The 23,728-nt window shown below is 45.6% G+C and overlaps 2 protein-coding genes across 12 annotated transcripts in view; one reads left to right on the top strand and one right to left on the bottom strand.

The window, feature by feature from the left end:
- Nucleotides 1–20,302, bottom strand: part of PCDH15 (protocadherin related 15) — a 670,595-nt gene extending 650,293 nt beyond the window's left edge. For 10 of the 11 annotated variants that reach the window (XR_007906667.1, XM_051799600.1, XM_051799596.1 and 7 more), the window contains exon 1: nucleotides 19,077–19,239. The gene's annotated coding sequence lies outside the window, so the exon portion shown is untranslated. Of the gene's footprint in view, nucleotides 1–19,076; nucleotides 19,240–20,253 lie in introns of those variants that run through there. The other variant, XM_051799597.1, reaches the window with a different exon arrangement.
- The window catches only part of LOC127476606 (uncharacterized), a 623,146-nt gene that overhangs the window by 296,938 nt on the left and 302,480 nt on the right, over nucleotides 1–23,728 (top strand). The window lies entirely within an intron of this gene.

The raw sequence follows: 23,728 nt of genomic DNA, 5'->3' as shown, positions 1-23,728 counted from the left end.
GTGTAACAGAAGAGCACTGCTAATGGGGAGGGGGAGGGCAGGGGAAGCATTGGTGACCCTGTTAGCTGAGAAGCATTCGAAAGCTTGCCCTGCAGTCCTGGAAGCCCGTGGTTATCTGCTCTGGTACCTGGTGACAAATCCCCCTGAAGCACAGGGTGAGCACACTCACTCCCTGGGCAGCTGCTGCCATTCCTGCTGAGCCAGAGCAGCCAGGGGAGGGAGGGAGGGTGCTTGTCCAGAATCATCAGGGTTGGAAGAGACCTTTAAGATCATCAAGTCCCACCTTCAACCCATAATCACCATCGTAATCACCATCATAATCACCCCTAAATCACCTTCCCAAAAGCCACGTCCAGCTGCCTCTTGAACACTTCCAGAGACAGAGACTCCACCACCTCCCTGGGCAACTTATTCCAATGCCTGACCACTCTTTTAGTTGTTTTTTTTCTAGTATCTAATCTGAACCCTCCCCGGTGCGACTTAAGGTCGGTTCCTCTCATCCTTTCACTTGAGACACGGCAGAAGAGACCAACCCCCACCTCACTACAACTCCCTTTCAGGTAGTTGTAGAGAACACCAAAAACCTCCATAGAACCTCCCCACCTGTCCCAAGGTGCCAACAGGCTGCCTGGAAATCCAGGCACAGCTAGAGAAGTACAGCAGAGACATCCACGACTTTCCGGTGTGCACACCTAGAAAAGCTGCTGCAGAATTCATCTGCATCTCTGCTGTAGTCGTTTACTCCAGTTTTCCAGAGACACAAGTATTTCTCAAAATAGAATACTCAATACCACCATTCTCAAAAGCACTTATTGATTCCTGCCCAGACTTAACAAGATATTTGACTTTCTGAAGCTGTACTTAATTTCTTTGTCGCTATATAGCCTTTCCTTGAGCTGGAGTCCCTCCTCACATTTCTTATTGTAAGCATAATTTTTTTTTCTTTCTCTTAAGCCACCTAAGAAGGTGGAAGTGTTCCACATCTGGCAAGCCACTAATGGAGAAACAACTCTTTGCAATTCTTTCGGAAAGGAACATACTGAAATATAGACACAGGGACAGAGAAAACTCACTGCTTTAAAAAAAACCCTACTTTTCATAGAACCCTAGAATGTTTTGAGTTGGTAAGGACATGAAAGACCATCTAGCTCCAACACCCTGCCATGGGCAGGGACACCTTCCACTGGACGAGGTTGCTCCAAGCCCTCTCCAGCCTGGGCTTGAGCAACTTTGGATAATTTGCAATCATTTCATACTCAAAGACCAAGAATTATTTTTTTTTAAAGTTCCAGATGAGACACGCAGCCTCCCTACTTCCTCAGAAGTTTACAAAACACTGCAATCTGCCAGCACCCACAGTTTTACATAAACTACACCAGCAGGACACGGGAAAGATAAATACACCCAGAAGAATTCGTTTCTTAAAAGAAAATTGAGCCTGTATTTAAACGATGCCTTTAAATAAGTGATGTGGAAATCGTGGCTGACAAAACAGAACAAAGTGTGCCTTGCTAGGTTCACATTCTGTATTTTGCAGATATTTTCTCCAAAATCAGTCGTCTGATAAACTAATAGGTCTGTTCTGAGACAACTATGTGCTTTGGAAACAGGCTAATGTGGAAAGAGAGGCTTTAACATCATTTGGATTTCACATAAGATGTGAAAAACAACCCAGTGATGAAACTGGGAGGCAGAGACAGAAAGAGCATCTGATCATTCTTGGGCACAGACATCATAAAATCATTCTGCTCCTACCTCAAAAAACTCACAATGCAGCAGCAAAAAGTTTAAGCTTTAGGTTATTTTTTATATATATTTTCTCCTCCAAAACAATATTTTAGTCACAAGAGACTTTACAGGGTAAAGTTATATCCTGCAAGGATAAACGAATCTGAAGCTGCTTTCAATGAATATTTATCTGAGGTCAGAAAAGGCAAAATATCAACAAACAAACAAACAAACAAAAAGAAAAGGTAAGCAGCATATTTCAGGGCATTTTACCAATGCATTAACTGATGGTTTATCCTCTTCCATTTGATTCTTCAATTTAGACAGCATTATAAACCATTATTGTTAATTTAGATCCTTCTGTTTTCTTAATGTCATACAGATGAAATGAAGGTCAAGACAAATTTGTCACTGTTTTAAAACCCAGAAATCCAGATGAGGAACCCACATGAAACTCCTTGATCAAAAAAAATAAGGGCATTGACCCCCCCACACATATATGGGATAAATTCTGTCTGCTTTCTCTTCTCAGAGGTGGAACACGCTAGAAAGGTGCAACTGGAGGGAAAGAAGCACCTTCTGAGAGCTGCAGGGAAAAAGAATAAAGGAGATAAAAGTTAACTGTTGAACTTAGCTCTTCATTTTCTTCATGGATGAAAGAAGAGATTAAAAAGATGTTCGGAATAAAGAAGGGGATTTCTGGCATTCAAAGAACACAAAGGGAAAGGCCTCTCTGTATCAATGCCTGAGCAGCAGTATTTCAGTAGTTTATCTTCTCTTTACTTGGGTGTACTGTGAGTAAACAACCACCACAGCCGAGGGGAGAGCACAAAGAATTAAAGGGGAGAAATACAACTGGAGCCGAGCAAATCGATATCTCCAGCACAGAAGTTGTGTTTCTCATTAGTTCATGGCTGAGGTGTTAATGGTCCTTCTGATTGTTGCTTCTTGAGGGTTTTAAAAATATGTAGAAAATTAAAAGGCTGTAAAAATGCCTGGCTCTGGGAAGCAATAACTGAGGAAAAGCTGAGAAGTGCTGAGGTAACCCTGCTGCTAACTGGTAATATAATTTAAAGAGGAAGGTTCTGCAGGTCCTGTATTCCTCACTCTGTCCTACTTGCCAGGCTGTAATTGCCATCCTGGAGCAGTAATAAGCCAGAGGAAAGCATGCATTTGGATACAGCTGTCAAGGAAGAGTTTTTTAAATTCAGATTACCCCCAGATTTGTTGGGCTACTAGCATTGTTCTCCATATATGGTTCCCAGTACAACGGGGGAAACAAATGCTATTTTCATGTACAATGCTTTTAAAATTTCAATTACCTCTTCCTTTATTTGGTGCAATCTTCTAAAGCAAAATTAAAATTAGTCATGATAGCCATATAATAGTCTAGGGGGATGAACATGTACCAAAATACTCCCACACTTCTGTGGTGTTTCCACTTTTAGACATTTGTTTCCATTCCCTTCTCCTCTACAGGAAGGGAAACATGTCACCATGTCACGTGGCAAAATACTGAAGTTGGAAGAAAATGGTCCATTAAACCTGAGGCCAAAAGAGCAGCAGATAGAGTTGAGGTATCTTTTCCATATTCTGCCATAAATTACAACCAGAAAAGAAATGGAACCGGAGAAGAAAGAAGAGAGAAAATCCAGGTCATAAAAATAGAGTTCCCCAAAAAGCAGAAGGAAGCATTTCTTATGAAGGATGCAGAGTTAAGCCAGAAATCGAGGTGGTCATTGGCACAACCACCCAGTGAAAGACAAACAGAAGCAGCTCAGGGCATTCAAAACAGCAGAGCCAGACAGATGCTTCAAAAGGCTCCACCACATCAAGGGCACATCCTGCTGTTCAGGACAAGAATTGGTTACAGAATAGGAAATACAGGGTTTTAATTAAGAAGAAAGGGTGCAAAAAGATCTAAGAAAATAAGCTTGTAAGTCTGTATCCCATGCACACAGAGCTTGGGAAGGGAAGACTATGCTAAAAGATACACAGGTCAATGAAGAACTGGCAAACATGAGTTCCCTTCCCAAGACCCACAGGCATCCAGCAAATACAACAGCTTTTCAAAATATTCCTGCACCAATAAACAAATCAGATGTGACACTTCTCCCCTCACTGGACTTACAGTGGTATATTTGGTACAACACCATAGGAGAACATATTCCAGAGAAGCCAGAACTAGAAGAACTGGTGTGAGGGAAAAGGGGAATGGAATTGTGAAGGAATAAGCCTGGAGGAGGGATCAAGCGTAGCTCCCCTGGCCAAGGGTGAAAGCCTGCAGAAACACCTTAGGGAGTGTAAAGCAGACAGTGAGCAGTCATCCACCCAAGAAAGCAAGTCACACCTGAGCCTGTTCCTCTGGAGCTTCCAAGATGTGCCTGCCTCGAGGTGTTTCAGGCTTTAGAAAAGCTCATTACTCGGCTGCACACACAACTCCAGTTGGCTCTGTGCACTCAAGCAAAGCTAATAGAATCCTGAAGGGCTTAGAGAGTACCAGGAAAAAAAGGCACAACACCAACTGCTTCCTCTGTAAAGGCCAATTCAGATGTGTCCAGGCTTTAGCTCCAGCCCAGCCCTGACCACGAGGGACTCAGATTGGTTTTCTGAAGACTCAGCAGACAATTTCTAAATCATATTGCACAGTACCACAAATAACGTGAAGGCTTCCTGCCCACGTGTCAGACACCACCAGAGGCATTCATGTGACACTACAGCCAAGGTGACAGGTCTGCTCAGAGCCAGACACGCCCTGGAGACTCTCACAGGAGCCCAAAAGAGATGGATCTATGCCCACAGCAGCAAATCCCATGGATTTTTACTGACTCAGTGTGATGATGAGATTCAAGCACTCAGCTGGACTGGATGCACAGCTGACACCACCAACAACTAGTTCTGCCTCTTTTGTCCAAGAAGGAAAAGAGAGATTGGGTTGGCTAGGGACAGGAGGGCTGATCAGATTTTCCATGAAGTGCCTGTACTGTGTAAGCTGTTTGGAGACAGAGGGAAGAGAGGATACCAACTCCTCCTAGCGTCTCCCTAAGCAGCACTATAGAATCATGGAATGGTTTGGGTTGGAAGGGACCTTGAAGATCATCCAGTCCCACCCCTGCTGTCTGCAGGGACACCTCCCACTATCCCAGGTTGCTCCAAGCCCAGTCCAACCCAACCTTGGACACTTGCAGGGATGGGGCAGCCACAGCTTCTCTGGGCAACCTGTGCCCTGTGAGGGTGAGGCACTGGAAGAGCTTCCTCCTAATATTTAATCTAAGCCTACTCTCTCTCAGTTTGAAGCCATTCCCCTCTGCCCTATCTCTCCAGTTCCTGATGAACTACCCTCTGACAGTGCTCCCTCCACCCTGAGAAGCCATCCTTGCTCCACTACAAACGTTAGGTGAAAACTGTTTGGTTTAATCCTTCACAACTACACATTTGGATACTGCCTGCACTGCTTGAAAACACGGAGACTTCCTTTGATTTAACAAGTTCTTCAATCCTCAGGTCCCCAGATGAGATCTAAGCTCACACCTTTTAAGATGGTGCTGGGACCAAAGCAGATGTCACAAAAGGAGAGTGGTTGCTCGCTGTGGGGAACCACAGGCAAGAAGCAACATAATCTTTCTCTCTACAGAACACTTTGTGGAAGCAAGGGACAACAAGGAGGGCAGGAAACTACTTAAGCAAAAGGACAATGCTGGCACAATAACAAATATGAATACAGAGGTCTTAAATAAGCACAAATTGTAAGAGAGGCACAGTAATTTGAGCAATCAGCCTTTCACTGAGAGGAGGGAATATTAACCATGACATGCTTTGTTTTCAAAAGGAAATGTTCAGCATGGCAGCTACAGAAGCAGCCAGGCAGAGTCAGTGACCCAGAAGGTCCCTTAAGGCACTATATTCCTTTGAGAATTTTAACAACCAATCCACTTGTTCATTTGAGCTGTTGAATAAAACAATTTCCTTGATGGCCACTCAGGAGAGGCAGAAACCAAACAGAGCTCACTAAGGAGCAGGGTACAGGTGAACAAAGCAGATCCATCAGAAATGCCTTCGTAGGACTCTAGGATAGGGGGCTGGCTAATAACAAGTGATCTCTTGCAGACACCCTGCCAAGGCTTTGGTTTCTATTTTAAAGGCTGTCCGTGGCCAGTCTTTCATATTTACTTTTTCACAGTCTTGTTTAAAAATCAGCAAGAGGTCTTGTTTTTCTTTGTCTATTGTTGTTGGTCTTTTTTGTTTTGTTTTGTTTTGTTTTTTTCATTTGTTTCATTTTTTGGAGGGTTTTTTGTCTGTTTGTTTTGGGGTTTTGTGGGCGGTTTTGTGAGTTTTTTTGAGTTTGTTTGGTTTTTTTCTAGTTTGTTTGTTTCTTTCTTTTTCGTTGTTGTTTTAGTTTGGTTTGTTGGGTTTTTTTGTTGTTGTTTTTGTTTGTTGTTTTTTTGTTGTTTTTTTTTTTTTTTTTAAGGCCAAGAACAAATTCAGTTTCAGGTACTTATAAGAAAACAAGAAACTAAAACCTGCATTATTTGAAAGACAAGTGTAACCCTTACGGAACAGAACATCCAAAATATTGATACAACAATTCTGAAATCCAGACACAGCAGAGAACACGGGCAACCAGACTTTGGCCCACTACCTAACTACATATTTGAAAAAATCTAGTTTTTACCTCCTCCTCTCTAACTCTACCCATTTCCAAAGGAGCCAGGGTGCACAGTTATCTCAGCAGATTAAAATCTAATGACCAATCTTTTGCCATTAGACATGCCTACCTACCTTAAAGAGTCAACATCCAGCCTTGCCGTTGAGAGAAGTGCTGGTTTTGTCCCTATCAACTCTCAAAAACAATTTTCCAGATTTTGAGTTCCTCATTATAACTGATTTCAGAGTCCAAAATTCATTAGCTGTGCTTCACCAGCTCCCAATTGATACCATTACACAATGCAGCCAATTCCTTTGGGCCCTGACACTTCTCTTGAGTATACAAAGTAAAGTTGTGGGGTTTTTTTTTTCTTTTCTGTGTAAGGACATCAGTGGAACAACACACTTGCTGCTCCTTGCAGTGGGACTGAAAAATGGGGGAAGAAAGGTCTGAAAATACGAGCAGTTCTTCGTATCAGCAAACTTTACTCTCTGTTGTTAACAAAAATTCAGGTACACAGTCTACCTGAAATTATAGATCAGCTAAAATGTCCAAATGGTTCCATCCTAACCACAGGAGAACAAGCCACTGCCAGAAACTCTAGACCCTGTGATTTGTGAAATGTATAGTTAAGTAGCTGCATTTGGATGCATTTTTTTTAAGTAGATGCACTGTTTAAATCGACCTCTAAATCTAATTGACAGACATGAGACTGTCACGATGAAATTAAGAACTAGTTTTAACATATACACAATTATTAAAAATACAGCAGAAAAAGCCTGGCACACAGCTCCACAGAAAGGCTGTGGCCATCAGACTGGGCACTAGAAGCATCCGCAAACAAATCTTTACATATATATAGCAATTACATAATCAGATTGATCCTTCTGACCCTGGCATTGGTAATGCCCAGGGCAGCTGCACTCCTTCAGTGACTGCTTCAGATTTCACATCAAAAACTTCCACGTTAAGCTCTTCCTTTACATGCCACAAACATCCTCAGCCCAGGAATGCCACCATTTTCCATGAAAAAAAATCAACTCTTGCATGTGCACTGAGCACCTCTATCAGTTCTGATTTGAGTAGAGCGTGCAGAACCAAAACTAAAAATTGCTCTGTGGCTTTTAGGAGGCTCTGGAGCCCATTTAAGCCCCCACAAGTGGATATATATGTAAAAATATGTAAAATGAGTTGTACAGTTGGAGCTCTTACTGTGCCTCCACCCTCGAGGCGCTGTGAACAGGACACTGCTATGGCTCATCCCTGCCCTGTTTCCAAGGTCACCAACACTCCAGTCAGCTCAGCAAGTGAGGCTGGTACCCTCTGGCTGCAGCATTATCCACCCCATCCCTCCCCCTGGGCCAAAGCCCCCCCGAGCACACCCTCTCAGCCAGGTCCAGGCTGGAGCTCCCCACAGGCTCTGCTCCAGGGTACATAGCCCAATTCCAGGTTGCCAGCTCCTTCCCGAGTTCTTGAGCCCCACAGCCTCATCCAAATCTCTACCAGCAACAAGCAGCACGTTATTCTTAACCCTGCAAAATTACTTACACTGCAAACAAAGGGGCCACGACCAGGCAATCCGAGTTTCTGTGGCACTACCTGCGGCCAATTTGTGGGTTAAAGCCTTTTCACCACCACTCCAGGAGTCAAAAATAGTGGTAGCCAGCCTCGAGAACACAGCCAATTTATTACAGTGATCATTTCTTATCGGCTCCCCTCTCCAATGTCTCTCACTGCTTTGAGCAGAATGTTAACTCAAAGAAAACTGAGCAATGGGGAAAAGGAAACAGTGTTCCTACAGATGTGAATGTCATGTAAATGTCAAACCTCCTGTTAAAATTTGATCAGGAGACTGAATGAAAGGGAAACAGCATTACTGTAAGTAAACCAGCAGGCTAACAACAATTTCAGCCTGTCTGCTCGCAACATAACCTTACTGATGGATTTCATTATCCTTAATTTTCCATGTAATATTAAGCTGTAATTGATTTTGCTAAAAGATCATATATAGCAGTACAAGAACTGAAAACAAACGTTTGCTGACAAGATGGATCTACAGTCTTAACACTAAATTCTCCGTGTGTCATTTCTATCACTACACTTCATCCAAAAAAGTTTTCATTTCTTTCGCATTACGAATAAATGCCCACCTGTTTAGAAGGGCCAGGAGCACATGCACCCATTCATCTGTAGGTACCTGTGCTGGGAAACAGAAGATGGTGTCACATCAAAGCTCAAAAAGCTGAATTCCAGCAGACACTGTAGGGACACACACAATTGTAATGAACCAACCTCCAAAGATGTTGTCTTGTAAAGGCACTGTTTTTCCAAGACTGCACAGTCCCACTTGCCACACTTCTTGATGAACCTCAGGTACTAACTGCTCTTGTCTCAGCAACTCTCTTCCTACAAGTGACCTCAGTTCTGTCCTTTCAAGAGGCTGGACAACTCCTAGACCATCCCAAGTATTTCAACAGCCCCAGTAATGCTGTTACTGACACGGGCAGAGTCACATTTGTGTACAGAGACAAGAGAAAGGTGTTAAATTAGATGTTATAAAGAAATCATTCCCTGTGAGGGTGGGGAGGCCCTGGCACAGGTTGCCCAGAGAAGCTGTGGCTGCCCCTGGATCCCTGGAAGTGTCCAAGGCCAGGTTGGACGGGGCTTGGAGTAACCTGGGCTAGTGGAAGGTGTCCCTGCCCATGGCAGGGGGTGGCACTGGATGATCTTCAAGGTTCCTTCCAACCCAAACCATTCTGTGATTCAATGAACTGTAGATATTGGTTTTAACTACAAATTAAAAACTTACTTCACTCTCAAATACAGAGATAGAAGTATTCTACAGCAGTATTCGTATTAGTAAATGCAAAGTTAGAGTTAAAAGGAGATTTCCAGCCACAGGATACTTTCCCCATCAGCTTTACATGCCCCCACCAAATCACCACTACATCTCAGCACATGGGGACTAATTCTGGCACAACCTATGTCAACCTCAATTTCATTCAGAATTATTTTCAAAGCAGAGAAAAGATCCAAGAATCACCCTGAATCGATTCCTTTCTACTAAAAAAGCACCAACTTGTGATAGGTGTGTGTGGTCCAGAGGACTGACTTCATTTTGCAGCAGCCTTAACATTTTAGATACCTGTTGTGCCACCAAAACAATTTGCTAATTTCTTCTACAGGAGTTATACAAGGATACCTTTAGAAAGAACTTGGAATTTCATGCCCTCGGCAACATCCTCTGTGGCTGACAGCCCAAGCCATAAACTTGTCACTATCCTGAGAATTGGTGGGAGGGCAAGAGGACATAACACCCATATCTCTGATGGATGGCTCCCTTTAGTTTGAGACTCCCTTAGTAGTTAGAAGATTTTCTTTTTTGTAATCTGCCTTCAAAGATATTAGAATAGGAACATAATCAAAGACTTGAAGAGATATCATTGTACCCCCCCAAAAAAGAGAGTTTGTAAGGGATTTCAATAATCCTCTGTCCTTTGCCTTCAATGAGGCAAACATAGGCAGTATCTTCCACTGCTTCATTGCTGTTTGAAGTTAGGATCAGGAAGAAATAAAGCAAAAAGAGAAGTGGGTTGCAGTGCCAGTGGACAAAGCTTCCATCTATTATGGAATTCATGAGCAGCCTGACTCATCTATTCAGCAGTTTCAGTCCCACCAGCGTCCTTCAGACCACCTTCCTAGATGAAAAAAAGACCACAGTGGGAGCCCAGCTTTTCTGTCCCTCTTGCAGCTGCCATGTTGTGACCCTTCCCTCGTGCACATGAACCTCTGGAGAAATCCAGGTGAACTGCTAAGGAAAGGACAACCACCACTCCCCACCAGCCTTCCAGCTCCCTCTACTCTGCTTCCCAAGTTGGCTGCCAGGCAGAAAGACATCATCTTGTGACAGAGGCTACTGGAGGATTCCTAGAGGCCATGCACTCCACTTCTGCTCAGACTATGTTTTCACATGCATAGGAGTTCACAGTATCTTATTCTCTGAAGTTTTTCACCATACAAAGTGAGTCCTATGAGCTCAAGATCTGCCCCGTGGTTTGCCAGTCATTAATCCTATTTTATTGGAGTGTCCATCTTTAAAAACCAAAAACCACCATCTGAAATGCACCACCAGGTGCATTTACCCAGATCTTACTCAGGTTTGTTTGTAAATAACCTTGTTTCACATTAAATATTAAAAGGTTTATTTTTTTATTCAAACTGCAAGTTTTTATTCAAACTGCATTCCAATGGAAGGCATTGCTCTCAGAAAATGAAAAAAAAAAAATCTGAAAAAGTAGTAAAGGAATAAGATTATCTACTGCTCTATGATTGATTTTTGCACCTACAGGGGAAAAAGCCCTCCAACTTAAAAGTAAAATAGGCAAATACCAGAAAGTTCCTTGACTATCAGAACTGCAGCAATTTCATTATTATGAACAAATCTCTGCTAGTGGACATACGAGTAACAGAGTTCAGACTGTTCTTGAGAGATTTAAAGATTCTATTTGCGAATGTTAAATAACTTAAAGTTCCATAAGCTAAATGGATTCAGAAACCACTCGGTGCTTCTTCAAAATTAACTTCTAGTCACCCTTTTCTTTATCAGGACCTAAAGAAAAAAATGAATAAAAATTCAAAGGCAACACTATTTCTGCTTCAGGTTGCTCCTTTTTCCTTGTCATACACATGACACATAAATGTCAAGACCTAGTGCCATTAGTGTGTGTGTTTCATTTTTAGCTTCCATTCCTTTCAGATGTAAAAATAAAAATTAAATACACCATCTTCTAATTACTTTCATTGTGCTGCCTCACAAATACTTTCCTCAAACTTGCAACCTCTGCAGACAAAAGCAGAGAACAAAGACACAAAGTTATTTTGTGTTGTTGGACACACCGCCAGAAATCAAAGGTTTTCAGGTTATTTCAAGCTTTAATATTGCCCAAAGGTAAAAATTGAAAGGAAAAAAGGAAAAAGAAAGAAACTCTTCATAGTCCATAAATACATGTCTGTTCAGTGGAGATTCTTGGGAATAAGGGTCTGCCATAGCACCCAAAAACTCAAACACCTACATGGTAAATGAGTACATACCTATTTAAGCTTAGCTTTGGAACTTGGCTATTGCCAAGTGAAGCGTGGATTAGCACAGAACTGAGACACAGCAACTTTGCTGCCACTCAGGAAGAAACTGCTGGCCCAGCACTCCCAAGGTCTTTCCCAATTTCAGCTGGAAAGCTCCCCAGCTCATCCCTGAGCTCCCATCGCTCACCTCTCCAAAGACCTGTTTCCCAGCCAGCCTTACTGCCACTGCATTCCAATAAAACTAGATCAGATAAGCTTAAACAGCTCCTCTGGAAGGTCAGAGCTCCAGTACCCAGAGGGATGGGTTCCAGGGCTGTCCCTGACAGACCCAGGAGTATCTATGAAGTGCAGCACATCCATCACCACAATGGAACCTTAGAGTGTGGTCACACTCAAATATGTGTTGTTTAGAGCAAACACACAAAATGCAGCTAAAAGAAAACTGAATCAAAACCACCCAAACCACATCAACAGAATACCTGACTGTTTGCTTTTATGACAGGCCATAATTAATTTCTCTGTTTAGAAAAGAGTCTTTTTCTCCACAATCATAATAATAATCATCAGAAAGTCCTAGTTGGAAAAGACATCCAAGACTGGGTCCAGCCATTAACCCAGCACTGCCAAGTTCCCAAGTGCCACCTGCCCATTACTCTAAAATACATCCTTGAAATTTTATCATCTCTTGTGATTTGGGCAGGTAACTGGGTGTTGCTTGGTAAGTCTGCTTGACTAGGGAAATACCCCTACAAACAGGCAAAGTTAACACCAAGATCTGTAAGGAGAGAGCACAAAGCTGCTTATTATCATCCCTCTATTGCTGCTCATCAGCCAGCAACATTTGGAGCTGTTTGTCCAAGTAATATCCTTATATTTACACAGAACTGTTAGCTTTGAAATAGGATTGTCCCCTCTCCCCACCCCCACCATTCCTATAACATGGATATCAGAGAAATCTGGAATCATAAACTCACCTGGTGCCATGCAAGTGCTGTGAGATGGCACAGATCCAATGCTATCCCACAGGGGGTGTTCCCATGGGATGGCTCGTGAGGCACCCAGAGCACCAGGTAACAGGAGTTATCTCCTCTTACCAAGAGCAACTGTGGAAGTGCCAAAAGGAAGACAGAAGCACTGTTTCTAGAGATGGGGGAGCAGGAGGGGAAATGTAGGCAAACAGAAAATTCTGCAATCAGCTATTCAAATTACACTCTGGGATTAATATTCATGTTTTTGTAAAAAGCACCACACATAATGCAACAACAGAGCAATAACAGACTTCATTTGTATACCTTATCCAAAGGAATAAATCACCAACACTCTCCAATGGCTGTACACTGAACCACAATGTGAATGGAAACCAAGAAGGAGTATTTTATCTGTTTAAAACACGTGAGCAGGAACCCCGGGAATTAAGTAAAAGCAGCAATAACAACTTGGTTTTGCAGGAAGGCTCCCCACTTACCACAACAATAAGTCTGCAATATGGACATACCAATAACCCTTGTCACACAGCCCTCTCAGAGCCTGAAGCACTGCTGTTTACACATTCAGTCTTATAACCTGGGTACTAAGTCAGTTAGTACAGAATTATTTGGGTTGGTTTTAAGTAGAAATGTGCGTTAATGTTTATTTCTGGAAAAACAAAGCTATTTTAGCCCCACAATCTTATCCAAATCTGATTGCCTAACTACCAAAGTAGTAAATAAAAGCACTGATGAAAGTAGTAGGTTGTATGTTTCTCACTAATTAAATCACTTCAGCAAAAGCAGCATTTCAGTGCTTAAACATGATCTTCACCTTAGAAAGGACTCACTACAGTTTTACTAAGATGGCTCCTCAAACTGCTTTATCAGGAGTATTTTTCTCCTTATGTGCTTCCCAAACTCCTGCCAGAAATCTTTCCACCTGTTTTTAATCAGTCAGATTTGTCTTTTTACCTCAGCTTCTTCTCTCAATACCTCGAACGGTTTGTTCAGGTTAGAAAACGAAACGTATGAACTAAATAAAAAATAAGCTAGTACTTCAGAGACAGAAAACAACCACAGCCTTTGTGGCTCTTCACTTTGAACCTCCCTCTGCTCTTTTTCTTTGCCCTTCAGACTGCACTGATTCAGGGAATTTATTTGAACCAACACTCTGTCTTTCCATGTTGCAGGGCATTCTCTTAATGACAGACAAAATCAGCTGGAGAAAGACAGCAGTCCATGGCCCTTCCTCAGGCAAGCATCCGCTACAGGCAAGGTTTGTTTGTTTGAAGTTACAAGGAAAATTAGGAAAAAGCCTAGGACTCCTCTGTTCACCTTCAGGCTGAGATTACAATCTTGATGGCACCAATGTAAACTCCTATTGGAGCGTTATTTCAGAGCAGTTATTCCCCATATGAGCCAGCACAGCCCAGGTAAGGGTTTTATACACAGGGTAAGCACCTGGCTGGCAGCTGGCCCACCCCAGCTCTGTGCTGTCACCACAGCTGCAGCATCCTAATTGAGATACAACGCTTGTCTGCTTGGCCAGGAATTGCTCATCAACCCCCCTCAAAGACTTCCCCAGCAGACAGAAAGTTCCTCCAAGAAAGCCAAAACAACAAACAAACAAAACCAATCAACCCCCTCACCTGCCTTTGCAATACAGGCAGAGAGCAGGGGAGCTGGTGCCCTTGCTCATCCCCCCTTCCCAGTGCTGGGGTTTGCTGCATCCTGGCACCTCCAAGGAAGCTCATTATCATTTTGTGGCTCCCCTATCCCTGGAAGTGTCCAAGGCCAGGCTGGACGGGGCTTGCAGCAACCTGGGATAGTGGAAAGTGTCCCTACCTATGGCAGGGGGTGGAACAAGATGAGCTTTAAGGTCCCTTCCAACCCAAACCAGTCTGGAATTCAAGGATTAGCCAAGTATTCAGGGCAATCACTCTGACAAGGTCAAATCTCTGATGACAGGGGAACCCACAGGGGTCAAAGACAGACACAGCCACTCCACAGCTGTAGGTCACCCTTCTCTCCAATGGCTTTTCCCTTCTCAGGTGAATCCAGGAAGAATACCCTTCTCTCTCCCGCACCCAAAGCTGCGCATTTTGGGCATAAAAAGCTCAGATAGGTAGATTTATATACACAGACAGTACTGTAAATCACTTTAGCTCTTACTCAGAGGTTTATCACCACAATTAAAAGCACTTGTTCTACTATCTTTTGTGCTACAGCTTGAAAAAAAATTCAGGTATGCAGTCACCAAAGAACAGCATGTCATCCTAACAGCAAGGAAACACACAGAGCCACTGCCAGCAGGATTATACGGACTGCCTGAACTGCCAAAAGACAAACCACTTCCAATTGCTGCTGAGTTGGTACTTATTGTGAAGTCTCTTATAATAAATCACCTAAGCATGCAAAGTTGCAGGAGAATCTCCTCTCTCAGAAGCCTGCTCTGCTGTGCTCTTACAAGCTTTTTAGGCACTCAATGTCTCTTTCCCCAAAAGATTTCACATCAATAAATGCATCAAATAGAATACTCTAGTAGCAGCAAAATGAATATATACCTGCAAGGCACTTTTTTTCCCTTCATCAATCAGTTGATTAGTTATTTTTAATTAAAACAGCAAGCTCTGATTGCAGGATTTTAAGCAATAATCCTTGCCACTTTAACTACTGTTTTCTGTGGTTCAGATACTGAATTCATAAACTATTAATAGGATAGAACCAGCAAACCTGGCTTTAATTCTCAAGCAGCCTTTTGGCTAGATCCAGATCTCAAGCTCCAACTACTCTTACCCATCTGCATGTTTTGAGTACCAAGAAGCACATATTACCTGGCTAATAGTTCAGTTTTCACCTGTGCACTTTAAGTTTAGGAGAAAAATAGCTGGTTCACACACACAAAAAAACCCCCAATGCTTCATTTTGCTAGAGGTCTGTTAAATTTACTTCAAGCTTGGATGAAGATCCAAAACCAACCTTCATGGAGTGAAGAGGTTCAGTTTGCCAAACCAATGGGTTTGGTATCAGACTTACTGTTACAACTGCACTCAGACCAAAATTTACTTTCCTCTTTTCAGATTTTGCTGCTTGGTTGGACAGAGGCCCTGATGCAAATATAAAAACAAAACAAAAAGGAAAGCTAACATTCACCCTGTTTTCCTGTATATAAGAGCATTTTAGCTAAGGCATAATTGCTTCCAGAAGTTTACTAAAGCCAGGAAAGGAAAAGTGCAAAGCTAGTGGTTTTATTTCCTTCACCTGTTTGCTAACCACAAGCAGAGTTTTAACAACTTATGTCCCACGTTTAAAGCTTAAATGACTTAAATCACAGATTCAGGGGTAAATCTCCATGCATATGTGACTGCTAAGGCGTGGGAAGGAGGACAGGAGAAGTAAGTGAGAGACACCTGAAGGATTGTACTTTTTAAGGATGTATTCCACCGAGTAAAGACATAGTTCCTGAAGTGTACAGGGGCCAGTAACAATACATAAGGAACTTAAGGAAGTTTATTTTGTAAACAGAGGAAAAAGAACTTAAGCCAAATTGTAACTTCTGTCTGATATCCATGCTCTTATATCATATGCAAAGCTTCACTCCACAGCACTGTTGCCATGTCCCTATCCAGCACTGCAGTGTAGCTGTCCCAAAGAGACACCAAGCTATCCTATCAAGTAGTAAATACATGTACAGCATGGATACACAGTGCAGCAACTCAACAGACTTCGTGCTTCAGACTTCCATTAGGGTATAGAAAATCAGAGCCTAGAGACCAGATCTGACAAACACATGTGCACAAAAATGATGCTTCGTTTGGTGGACAGGGGAAGGATGAACAATAACTACAGTCCCACAAAGCTGATTGAACCTCCTCATCTGCAAAGTGCACACTGAATCAGTGCTTAGCTGTCAGCTGATTAGCAGATTGCTCTAATAACCATTCCCATTTTGCCAACGGAATTAGATACTCTTACACTTTCCCAAATGTGTGCACATACCGTCATTTGGAAGTTATAGGCAAAGCAGGATGTGAAAAGCTGCACTATGAAACTCTGAATAAAAACACAAGCAAGCCTGATCTAAGTGTCCCTTTACCGGTCTATGGTCATTCTCTTGAAAATCAAGCACGTGTCACCTACAGTCACTGTGCCTTCCAGAGGGTGGCATAAGGGGGCCTGCCAGATCCACAGCAGCTGAAGCAAGAGGGGAGAGCCAGTTGTCCCCGACTTGGGAGTAACCTGCCTTAAATTTCGCAAAGCTTTGGCACACCAAAATGTTTAAAGTGGGGTGGATTCCCCCCCCCCCCACCGCTGCTGTCCATGCCGGGTTCCGCGTGTGACAAGATTGTCACTTGTGCTGCAGTGCCAACACACTCCCACTGCTGCTTCGGGAGCCTGAGCACCTCATGCACATTCCCTGATTGACCGGCCATGCAGATCGGGCTTTGCTGGGAAGCAGGAGGAGATCGCATCTTCCAGGGAGAACTGAATTTGGAAGAGTTACACAGCAAGAACAGTTTGCGTCCATTCCCAGCTTGCTACGTGGGATCTTGAGAACATTTGCTTTACCACTTTGACTATACAGTCTGATTTTATTTTTAAATCTCTCTTTTTCCCCAGTTTCCACTCATCAGAAAGCAAAACTGTTCTCAGTCGAAGTGAGAAACGTATTTGCTTAAAACGCAGACACCCCAAAGAGCCGTTTGAGAATTTTACATGTCACGAAACCTCCTCCCGTCGGGGGGTGGGTGGGAACAGACAAGGAAAATGTTTCCACCTTAACTTTTCATGACGGGATGTGGGAGCAACCTGCCTTGCAAACACTGGGGCTTTCCCCCCCCACCTCGGCGGAGTCCAAATGAGTCCACGGGAATTGATTTGCATCCAACAGCCCCTTCCACTACCACGGCCCTCCCGCTAAATTAACATCCACGCAGTCGTCATTAATGGCCACTGCTGGAACACGTCAGGGGCTGGAAAGCCGGCGTCCGCCTCTCCCGGCATGTGCCCCCAGATGACACCACCACCCACACGTCTGTCTTGCTCTTCCCCAGGTAATCTCACAGCGCTCAGGCTCCATTTCTCAAGTTAGCACAACATTTCAAACCCAGAGCTCGGCTCGGTCACAGGGATAGATAAAATCACTGGGGCGTGTAAAAGGCAGGCAGCAGTCACATCACCTACCACGAGTCGGGGGACCGGGGTCACCCTGCTGACTCCCGCTGCAATCCCACTCGCAAAGCGTTCACGGGGCTTGCCGAGCCCGAGAAGGTGTCTCCCCGCAGCTTTGCAGTTACAAGGCAAGGAGCTTCCCGTATCCCCTTCGCAGGACTCCCTGACAGGCTGAGGCACTCGAGAAAAGACAGCAGGGAAGGCACCCAGCATCACGCCGCTTTCCACAAATGAGCTCGGAAATGAGATGTAACAGCAGCCTCTCCCGCGCCAAGTATTACAAGAGCGGAATACTAAGGGGTTCCTTTATTTTATCCATTACCGTATGCAAATATATTAAAGTCTAAGCACTGCATTTGTACACTAGCCCTTGCAAATCAACCCTACATGTCAAAGCGACACAACAGTTGAGGTCACAGTCTCTCCTCTGCCTGGCGGCAGGGACCGATGGGGAAGGAGAGGAGGAGATAGGTGTTTGTCCTCGCCGGAGGAGGCTCTCCCAGCTCCGGCCGCCGAGCCCTGCCCCAGCAGGGTGGGAGCCTCCGGGCTGAGGCATCCCGAGGAGCCGCGGCAGCGCAGTCCGGCCCCCCCCTACCCCGCCAGCGATCCCACCTGCGCATCCCTCCCTCCCTCCCCGCCGACTTACCCCCTTCTTCCACCGGGAAACTTTCGGGACGGGGCCGGGCGCGGGGGCCGCCGCCCTCTCGCAGCGAGGCCGGCGGGGGCGGCCCCGGTGCCGCCGGGTCCGTGCGGGAGCGGGGGCAGCGCCGGCGCCGCTCCGCCCGCCCGGGCAGCGCCGGCTGCGGCGGAGGCTGCGCGGGGGCGGGGGGACCTGGCTGGGAGCGGCGGCGCTGCCCCCCCGGCCGAGCTCACCCCAGGAGCTCAGCGCACCCCGCGCAGCTCAGCGCACCCCGCGCAGCTCAGCGCACCCCGCGCTGCCGCGGCTCCGGCGCGGGGGGCGCAGGCAGAGCGGAGCTGCGCTGCGGCGGAGCGGCTGCTCGCGGCCGCCTCCCCGCATAGGCAAACGGAAAAAAAAAAAAAAAAAAAAAAAAAAAGGAAGGGAGGGAGGGAGGGGTGAGGAATGAGGTTGGGGGGCGGGAAGGGGGGGGCAGGAAAGAAGGCGGCAAGCATTTGCGAGGGCTCCGGGCATCCCTGCCTCGGCAGCCGGTCCTCCGCTCCCCCCGCTCCTGCGGGATGGAGCGGCCAACTCCCTCGCAGCCTCACCGCCCGCCTTGCTGCCCCGGCCGCGAGCACACCCAGGGCAGGACTAGCACGGCAGACAGGGCAGGGGCTCGGGCCGCGCTCCTCCGCTCCATCCCTCCCTCCCTCCCACCCCGCGCCCCCCGCCCTGCCCGAGAGGGAGATGCTCCGCGGAGCCAGGGAAGGAGCCTCCGACAAACCCCCTCCCGGCACTTACTGATCCCAACTCGGACCGACGCGCACCGGCCGCCGAGTCCGTGTGTTTGCTGGTGGTGCCTTACCCCCAGTTGCCACCTGTAGGCCTTTTTTCAGGGAGGATCAATGTCTCGGCTACCATCCGTCAGAATTCGGCGTGCAAAGTTTCAGGCGGGGACTCAGCACCGCGGGACCTGTTGTCTGTCCGGGGTGCGCGGCGGGTCAGCCTCGCCACGGGCTCCCGCTCCTCCCCGGGACCGTCCCGCATAAACCTGTGCCGAATTGCACCTGCTGCAGGAACACAGGAGGCCCTGAAGGGGCAAACCCCCGGGTGTTACCTTAAAGCAACATATACCTTCATTTCTTAGCAAACAAACTCCACGTTGATTCAGCCTTTCATCACCCATGCAAGGGGAAGACACCTCACAGGTGAGCGGCAGCTAAACCACTGCTGGTTTCAAACGCAAATGTTCACTTTTTCGCCCTATCCGCTCTACTCATCTCCGAGATGGGACGGGACAGGCACTTCTGGGCCCCCTCACTTCTGGAAGAGAGCTTTCCCAAGCCAAGAGAGTACAAAACCCGAGTCTGCCTCTTTAATCACACCAAACTCCCCCTCCCCTCTTGCAATCAAGCCCCTTTATTGGGTTCACCTGTGCTCCTCCCTCAAACTTCTGCGGGCAACTCCATCTGCAAAACCACCAACACCTGCCTGTGAAACCTTTTATAAAGGAAAATAATCACTCCTGACCTTTCCAGTTAAGATGACCGTGTAAATTTTGAGTGTTCCAATATCATCTCAGATCCAAACGGCAAAGTAGATTTACGCATCACAAATTTTCTGCACAGAAGCTGAATAAAACCTGAGCTTCCCCAGTATTTTCAGAGGAGCCCGTTAGTTCCTTTGGAATCCTGACAGCCAACCCTAGCCTTCAGAAGGACCCAGACAATATTTCTAGAGTACCGAGGAGCTCCGACGCTGCATATTAGAAAAGGAGCGCAGAGTTTAATCCGAGGCAAGCAGGATGCCGCCAGCTATTTTACATTTAGGTGCTTCTCCCCTTGACGGCGCCACGTAGCAGCACCCACCGCTCGGAGCCTCTCCCTCCGCTGGGCTCGTTGCCCCCAAACTGGGGCCGGGAGCCACTCGGGGGGATGACTTTGCTCCTTCCCGCTTGGGTGGCCTCGCTGTTAAAGGTGCCCTGACCCTCGGCGGGGACCCCCATCCCATCCCATGCCATGCCATCCCTCTTCGCCGCTCACCTCAGCCCGCCGCCGCCACTCCCTCTCCTTTTCCCCCGCGGTGCGGAGCTGCCAAACGCGGGCGGAGTGTGCCCCCGCCTCGGCTCGGAGGGACGGCGAACTGCAGCCGCGGCACCCCCGGGCCCCGGCAGCGCAGGCAGCCCCGAGGCTGGGCACACCTGCCTCGCTGGGGGCAAAAAAAATAAAAAAAAAAAAAAAATAAAAAAAAATTAAAGCGCAAACTTCCCCGAAACCCGGAGGAATAGCGGTGAGCTGGCACCGGTGTGAACTCTGACAGCAGGATTCCGTTCAGGGATGCTGGTGCGGGTTTGGGAGTTAACAGGAGTGATTTCCATGAAGTAAAAATGAATATTAATTACAGCGGCTGAAGAGGGAAGGTTATGTGTCCTGGTTCTGGCAAAGAGCCAGCTCACTGGCAAAAGTGTTGTTTAGGATTCCACCAGTTGTCCTTGTACATTTGTTTTTACAAACAAGGGATATTTGTAAAGAGCCTTGTGCACTTCAGTAAAGGCCCACAAGCTTTCTTGTACTAGTTTATTTGCTTTAAATATGAGTATTTCCTGAATATGTGAGCTTTGCAGGCTTACACTGAAGAATTTCGGTGCACTATCGGAATAAAAATCTCAAACAGGCAGGATCAGCAGCCAGTGGAATCAGGGACTCAGCCACTATTCATTTTTTTCCTCAATATTTATGATTAACACCACACACAGAGTGAAATTTCTCCTCTGTTTGCCCCCAAAACTTATTAGCTTAAGCCCATGATCAGCGTGGTAGGCTGTGCCAGGTTCCTCCACTCGGTATGGCATGCAAAGAACAATTATTTAACAATAGAATCCCAAGAAGACTGGGGTTGGCTGGAGACCCCAGCAACCCCACTGCTGCTTCTGTTCCCACCACAGCTGCTCACATGGAAGCATGAGCAGAGCTCAGAAAATGAGTTCTGTCCTCTTGGCCGGTCCTGCCTCCAGAGGAGAAGTTCCCCAAGCCACATGTTTCTACTCTTTATCCTTGCATCAACTTTGACCCAGTTCAACTCATTAAATCAGCAGAAAACTAACCTGGCAGCAAAAGGGCAAGTTTCCTCCGTCTTTAACAAGCCAAGTGGGATCACTGGGAATCAGATAAGCAGCAAAGCCATTGCTGAGCAGGTCTGGACTGAGCAGATCATGCAAGTGGTGCAGGACCATCCCCCTTCAGCTGCCAGTTGTTGTTATGTTTGCTCAGCCACTCTGTGACCCTTTCTTCCCGTTTTCACCTGTGTAAATCCAGATTAAATCCCCCCACTGCAGCTGAGTCCAAGATTTCGTCCTTCACATTCTCTGAAGTCAAAAGCAAAACTCGTATTGATTTAGATGGAGCCTTCTTATGTTCCTCTTCCCTACCAAAGTGATAAGAGCATGAATTTTAACCCTTCTGGTACCCTGGTGCTTTACAGGAATCCTAGAAATATTTAAATGGCAATGTGCACTATGGAAATCAGCTCACAGTTCATGCCACAGGATCATCTGTGGGCACACAGGTGAATGAAAACCTGTGTCATGACTTGAATTCTTTCCTCTCACACTTCCCTCCCCCTCATGCTTCTTAAACATCCGAGTTCTTCAAATTAACTGCTGCAGGAAGAAAAGGAAGCCTAAGGAGGTTAAGTGTGAGGGAAATGCTGATCAGCACCTGAGCTGTTGCACTAGCCAGGTATTTCTCCATATCATTATTAGATGAGTCACAGAGATTTTAACAGAGAACCTTGTTTGCTTATACAGAAGACCTACAGATTTGAGAGCTCAGGAGCTTTTGTGCTAATGCAGAACTCAGTAGCATTTGTCATAGTGCACAGTCTTGTTTGAAAAGTAACTCTTTTAATTAGAGAAAGATTTAATTTCTACTTCAAAATTTGGTGGACGATTTTAATAAGAGAGGAGGAATTACAAGCTAAAGTGTCAAGACCTCATTAATCAAATATTTGCATGTGCTTACATATAATTTAAACAACTCTGCCATTTATTTAATCTTAAAATTCAGAGTGAAAGAGCAGATTTGCCAGTGTTTGTTTAGACATGGCTACATTCACTAAGCTCATGCCTGAAGCCTCTACTTAATCTGTTTTACTACTCGAAATAATTGCAAACAGGGCAATACCTTCTATTACATCCCTGCCTTCCCTTCTCTTTAAAAGAACAGTTAATCACAGGAAGAACGTTCAGAGGCATTTGCAAAGTTCTGATTTTTTTTTCAATGGCCAGCTGTACTGAGAATTTGTTCAAGGATCAATGTGCATTTTATATGAATACAATTAAAGTTGTGAATATAATTCCCCAAAGCCCAAATTAAGTTCTCCTAATCCATCATCTCCTGTAACTATTGAAATGAATGGAAATTCTGTTATTGATTTCAGGGAAAGCAGGTGCAGCTCCTTTATGTGCTAGTTCATCTCAAACTATCTGTACATATATGTGTGTGATGTGTATACCATATATATCTGCAGGAATACTGTATCCTCAATACCAACCAAAATCTGCTACACATAGAAAAAGTATTAATTTCACGTGATATTGGGGGAAATTTTAGCCAGGAACGTCTCACAGACATTAATTAATTTATATTACTGCAAGATGCACTGTGTCCACAACAGAGTCACGAAGACAAAAAAGCCCAAACAAGCCATGCCAGAGGCCATGCTGCAAATCTTTGCAGAGGAAAGGCTGGCACCCAGAACCTGCTGTCCTCCCCATGCCCAGAGAGCCAGTCCACTCCTCCTTAATTCCAGAAACGCTGAGTGACCACTCTGCCCATCGATTGCCTTTGTGGATGTGAGTGCTCAGCACTTCTCCACATTAGGCCTGGAGGGTCCCGGGGATGAGACAAACAGAGAGTAGCCACTAAATCTGTTTTGGTTGAAGTGGCTTGCTCAGCAACACACACTGAGACTGCAGCAGAAATGAGGATAAAGGAGAATTCTTCTCATTCACCTGCCTCCATCACAGGTGATCCTTTCTATTTAAGCAATCCCCTCCACTGCTCTCTTCTCTGTGCACCTTCAGGTTTCTACACATGAACAGGGAATCTTCCTGGATATACCAAGATACTAATATGTGAGAGAGCTGGCAGGAGCATTGAGAGCTGTAGGTAAAGATGATACTGTAGTTTCAGAACCATTTGGATTGAAAAAGCCCTCTGAGATCCTCAAGTCCAACTGTTCCCCCAGCACTGCCAAGTCCACCAACCCATGCCCTTCAGTGTCACTCCTACACGCTTTTTGGACACTCCAGGAAGGGTGATTCCACCATCCCCTGGGCAGCCCCTACCAAGGCCTGACCATCCTTAACAGCAAGAAATTCCTCCTCATGTCCCACCTGAGCCTCCCCTGGCACAGCCTGAGGCCGTTCCCTCTCCTCCTGTCCCTTGTTCCCTGGCAGCAGAGCCCGACCCCCCCCGGCTCCCCCCTCCTGTCAGGGACTTGCAGAGCCAGAAGGTC

This window comes from Manacus candei, unplaced genomic scaffold (genome assembly GCF_025592945.1).
Source record: "Manacus candei isolate 608988 ecotype Guabito, Panama unplaced genomic scaffold, ASM2559294v1 h1tg000050l, whole genome shotgun sequence".
Taxonomy (NCBI): Eukaryota; Metazoa; Chordata; class Aves; order Passeriformes; family Pipridae; genus Manacus; species Manacus candei.
This window is presented reverse-complemented; position numbering and strand designations above follow the sequence as displayed.